The sequence below is a fragment of the Grammomys surdaster genome, unplaced genomic scaffold, assembly GCF_004785775.1.
Source record: "Grammomys surdaster isolate TR1022 unplaced genomic scaffold, NIH_TR_1.0 126121, whole genome shotgun sequence".
NCBI classification, from domain to species: domain Eukaryota; kingdom Metazoa; phylum Chordata; class Mammalia; order Rodentia; family Muridae; genus Grammomys; species Grammomys surdaster.
Window position 1 is genome coordinate 2,356,906 of NW_021620929.1, and position 5,491 is coordinate 2,362,396.

Genomic DNA, 5,491 nt, shown 5'->3' on the forward strand with positions numbered 1-5,491 from the left:
CACCCCTTTGTGTGGGGGAGGCTGCAAAGAGGAAATTAATATTTTAGCTATAAAAATTGTCTTCAGATCTGCATTAGAGGGATATCTACTAATTGGAAACATTTAGGGGGACCTTTAAGTCAAAGGAAACAGGTGCAGGCTGTGGGGGTTCAGATGGAGTATTTATCTTGGAAAGTAGTAAAGGAGGCCCAGATAAGGTCACCAAAAGCTAGCACCCTGTCACCTCCCAGCCCTCTGCCCAGTAGAAGCTGACTGAAAGATTGGTGGAGACAGTGAAAGGAACCCCAAGACTGATGTTTCCAGGTAGCACTCTGAGGCAGCCTCCTCCTTTCCTCTCTCCCTACCCTGTCCCAGGAGAGCATGCGCCCTTACTGCAATTTTTACAGCATCCCCTCTCACCCTGCTCATTCCCAAGTGGGTCCTGCCCTGCCCAGCTCTTATGTATTTCTTTGGGTGTGGTGAACTTTATTGATGGTATGCAAGACAGTGGGGCTCCCTAAGCTCCTCTTCTTCTGGGAGATGTTGGGGGCTGAGTTGGGATAGGGACAGCCTAGGGCCTCTCTCTGGCTCTCATGTCCTTGCTGGGGTGGGTGGTCCAGGACTTCTTCTCCTTGGAGGCCCACCTTCCCATTGCTGTAGCTATATTTGTTGTCATACCAAGAAATGAGCTTAATAAAGTTGTCATTTGGAGTAATGCCAGGCCCACATCAAAGGTGGAAGAGTGGCTGTCCCTGTTAAAGTAGCAGGAGATAACCTGGCCCTCATATAACCAGGATGCCTTTTTAATGGGTCTTCCAATGCCTGCTTCACCACCTGACGTCATCACCGTTGGCCGATTTCTCCAGGCGGCTTGTCAGAGCCCTGGTGAACACATTGCGGGTAGAAACATGAAGGTCATGCTGGGAGCTTCCTGTTCAGCTCTGAGATGACCTTGCAGCCTTGTCAGCTCCAATGGATGTGGGGGCGATGCACTGGGAAGCCTTTGGCCATTGCACCACAGCTTCACAGAGGGGCTGTCCACAGTCTTCTGGTGGCAGTGATGGTTCCAAAATGCCAATGTTGTCATGGATGACCTTGGCTAGGTGCTAAGCAGTTGGTGGGGCAGGATGCATGGCTGACGATCTCGAGCGAGCTGTCATGCTTCTCCTTCTTCACACCCATCACAAACATGGAAGCATCAGCAGAAGGGACAGGGATGGCGACTGTTTTGGCTCCACCCTTCAAGTGGATCCCGGCCTTCTCCATGGTGGTGAAGACACCAGTAGACTCCACAAGATACCGTTACTCCATTTGGTGTTGGCAGGCTCTTGTTCCCAGAAGACAGAGAGGCCTTCCTGCTGGTGACAAGTTTCCCATCCCCAGGCATGACTAAACCGTGGAATTTGCTGTCAGTAGAGTCATATTGGAACATGTAGACCCTGGAGTTGAGGTCAATGAAGGAGCTGGTGGTGGCAGCAACATGCACATTATCAGAGTTGATGGCAGCCCTGGTGTCCAGGTACCCAATATGGCAAGTCATCCACCTCAACCGCCACCATCCTGCTGTTTCTAGAATAGGGAAGAGTAGAGGAACCAACGGCCTCTGCTCTTATTTTAATCTCCGGCAGATAAGCCCAGCTCCCTCCTTCCACATGTGCTCAGCAGAATTGCCCCTGCCAATTGCTGTTACAGCACCCTGATTTTGAACATTTTATCTGTTTTCAAAAGGATGTACATATAAAATTTTTTTACTGCATATATCAAGTTGCTTTCATTCCCAGAGTGCAACAGTATTCAACACATGCAGATCAATGAGCCTAACTTACCACACCATGGCCAAAGTCATGGGATACCTCAGGGGATCAGAAAAGTTGAGAACATCCAATCTTTTACGACAAAGACTCAACAAATTAAGTGTAGAAAAACACATACGTTAAAGGTTACAAATAAGAATCATAGCTGATTGCGCTCTGAGCAGGGCGTGTCTGAAAGCGGTCTCTGATTCTGGGCGTGATGAGGGTGACCATCCTCCTGCGTTTATTTAATGCAGCATTAGAAGTCTCAGCCAGAGTGGTATGGCTGGAAAAAGCAGCAGGCATAAGACTTGAAAGGCAGATGTCCAGTTGCTTCTGTTTGCAGAGGACATAACCTTATACACAGGAGACTCAAAGAGACAAAGATTTCAAGATCATAAAGTCTCAGAAGAAGTAACGTTGCGTGTGCGTTTCTCGTAGTTTCTGTCCTCATCAGAAGTCTGGCAAAGGATCTATGTCCAAGTTCATACAATTATTGGCAGGACTCAGATCCTCTGGCTGACAGCAGGTGGCTCTTCCCAGTGCCTGTCACATGAGAACTTTCAGCACTGCAGGTCATTTCCTGAAGTGTGCAAAGGGAGAAGGCAATGAGATGAGAGCCCCAGGCCTTCCAAGCTAAGAGTAGAGGCGAACACTACCACTTTTCTTGTGTTCCATTCACTGGAGACAAGTGCAAGGTCCAGTCCCCCCTCAAGGGGAGAGATGACACAAGGGGTTATGGGAAACTGTGGTAACAGCTTCCTGTCTCATAACAGAAACATTGAAATGCTAACAATAATGCTAATCAATGACAGGCTGTTCCTGGCATCTACGGGGTGGCTTGGATTTGTCGAGCCTTGGCCAGCCCCTTTCACAAACTCTATTCAATCACTGCAACAGAGACTCCGAGTCAACTCCGGAGTCCCTCATTGTACAGACGGTCCTGCCACATGACACCATTCGATGCTTAGCCTTCTGAGCTGCTGCCCCAAAAGGCTCAGCGAGGAGGCAGAAACACGAAGCTGAACTCCCAACTTATTAGAAAATACAAATGAACACAATCCTGCAGATTGGAAACCACACTTCAAGTTGGTGAGCGAGTGGGGAATTCCCTCGCTCTACAGAGAGACTATAAATTTGTATAGCCACTTTGGAGAGAAGTTTGGCAGGATCTATTAAATATTTTTAAAGGGCATAAAAATGTGCATAGCCTATGACCCAGAAACTGCTCCGTTGAGTGTCTACCCTGGAGAAATTGTTGGACACGTGCACAGAGTGGTGTACAAGAGTTTCCAGTGCGGTGTTGTAAATAATAACACTGGGCACAATCAAAATGTCCATCAGTTTAAAACTGGCTAGGCAGGTTGTGGAGCATTTGTAACACGGAACAGCAACAGTGTGTAGTGGGCAAGGAGAAAAAGGGCCAGGCACAGAATAGAAGTCTGCACAAAGCCGACCGTTGAGCAGAAAGTGAAGCGCAGAGTTACATCCTGGTATTTACATAACCTTCAACATTACACACTCACGTGTGTGTGTGTGTGTGTATGTGTGTGTGTGTGTGTGTACACCATGTGTGTCCACAGAGGCAAGAAGAGGATGTCAAATCTTCTACTGCTAGAGTTACAGGCAGTTGTAAGTCATCTGGTAGGGGTGCTGGGATTTGAACTCAGGTCCTATGCAAGAGCAGAAAGTGCTCAATCTGAACTGTCTCCAGCCCCTAAATGCCTCCCTTTGAAGCTCGTTGTCCCTGTGTCCTGATTGGCTCTTTAGCCACTGGCCCTTTAGAGGGTTTGGGGGCTGGAGTCAACTCATTCAACTTATCTGTGTGTTGGTATTCCATTATTGGCAGTGCGGATGCTGATGTACCTCCTTATAACTAGCTCCCTGGTCCAAGGAAATCATTGGAAAATGTCCTAGTGCTTGCTCCACTTTAGCTACTTGCTGCCATTTTGCATAGAGTCCTGTAAGAGAGGTCCTTTCTAACAGGGGGCAGCTGGTCTGCAAGAATTAGTAAAGGGTGGCACCTTAGAGACTTGCTGAGGATCTCAAACTTGGAAGTTTGTAGGCTGAGAAAAGCCCATCATAATCAGTGCTGGTGAGGCCGCTTCTTCCAGGGGAGAGTAGGACACCAGGGGAGTCTCTCTGTGGTGCTCACTCTCCTGGGCCACTGCTGCTCCTAGATAGTCCAAGCTGTCAGATCTGGAAAATGTATGTTCACACATGTGCATGTTTGCACATACACACACAGATACACACACTCACTCACATATCCATGCCTACTTTTGTCAACCTATCTATCCAACTATCTATCCATCTATCTATGTATCCATCCATCCATCATCTATCTATCTATCTATGCTTATAATTTATCTTCTCTTTCTCTCACCAATTATCTGTTCACCTACCTATCAATTGTCTATCCACCAACCCCTCTATCATCTATCCACCCCTCTTTCTCTATGCCTCCAGTCTAACACACAAAAACAATTCATTATCATTGAGATTGAATGAAAATGGCCTCCATAGGCTCATAGAAAGGGCATCATTAGGAGGTGTGACCTTGTTGGAGGAAGCGCGACACTGGGATTGGGTGTGTGTGTGTCTGTGCTTTGAGGTCTCAGATGCTCAAGCCAGGTCCAGTGTTACTCTTTTTTCCTGCTGCCTATGGTTCCAGATGTAGAATTCTCAGCTACCTCTCCAGCATCATGTTTTCCTTTACAATAGATGCCATGGTCATGATGTCTCTTCACAACAATACAAATCCTAAGACACCTACTCCCTGTTTTTCTGTATCCGTGGCAGCACTTCTTGGCAATGAGAACCCAGAACACATTCACTAATTGCTTACTGTTCCTTGCAGAAACCTTATCTTCTTTCTCGTCACACAGATGCTCAGAGCAGCCATGTTGGGAGCTTTCTCCTAGGGGAACCCACCTGTTCCAGCACCCTGTTCTGGCCCATCACAGGGATCATAGCTGTATATGACTAGCCCTCACCCACTCAGGCCCTGACTTCTGGGCAGCCACCATCACCACCACCACCACCACCACCACCACCACCACCTGCCTGGGTGAGACACCTGTACTGGTTCCCTCTTCTGCTTGGACACCGTTAGTCTTTAACACACCTATTCAACACCAAGGCTAGCCCTGCCATGGCCAGTGCAGTGTACCAGCTCCCCCATGCTCAGCTTAGCCTCTCCAAGTTCCACCTTCTGCAGGAGTGCCTTTACCGCTAGCCTGGTGTCTTTTAGATCGAATTCATGAGGAAGGCAAGAAAGAGAAAAAGCCCTAGTAATCATTTTAATGGCCTGGCAATCTCCAGCTGGACTATCGAGAAGATGTCCCTTCCCCTTTCTAGATGAGATTCCAGGAATTAAACTAGGGACGTGAATCTTAATGTGCCTCCTTAACCCTCCCAGGGGATTTTTTTTTTTTAAATTGAGAGCAACTTCGAGAAAGGGACTGGCCCCTGTGGTCAGGGGAGGCAGCAACTACTTTCCCAGCTCCCAGTCTTTGTTGGACAGACCAGCACTCACCTTACAACCTGTACAGGATAAACAAGCACTCCCCTACTCCCAAGCAGGCTTTTCTACAGGCTACATTTGTTTAACCGCTCAATGACATCATCTCCCATTTTAGACCAAGATTGATGTGGGAAATTCTGTATAAATACTCAGCATCAACAAGCCACTGTGTCAGCTGGCTCTCAGAGATGGG

General features: G+C 47.8%; 1 pseudogene; it reads right to left on the reverse strand.

Moving 5' to 3' along the window:
* Positions 1 to 437: 437 nt before the first annotated feature.
* Positions 438 to 1,432, reverse strand: LOC114611743 (annotated as a pseudogene).
* Positions 1,433 to 5,491: the final 4,059 nt, after the last annotated feature.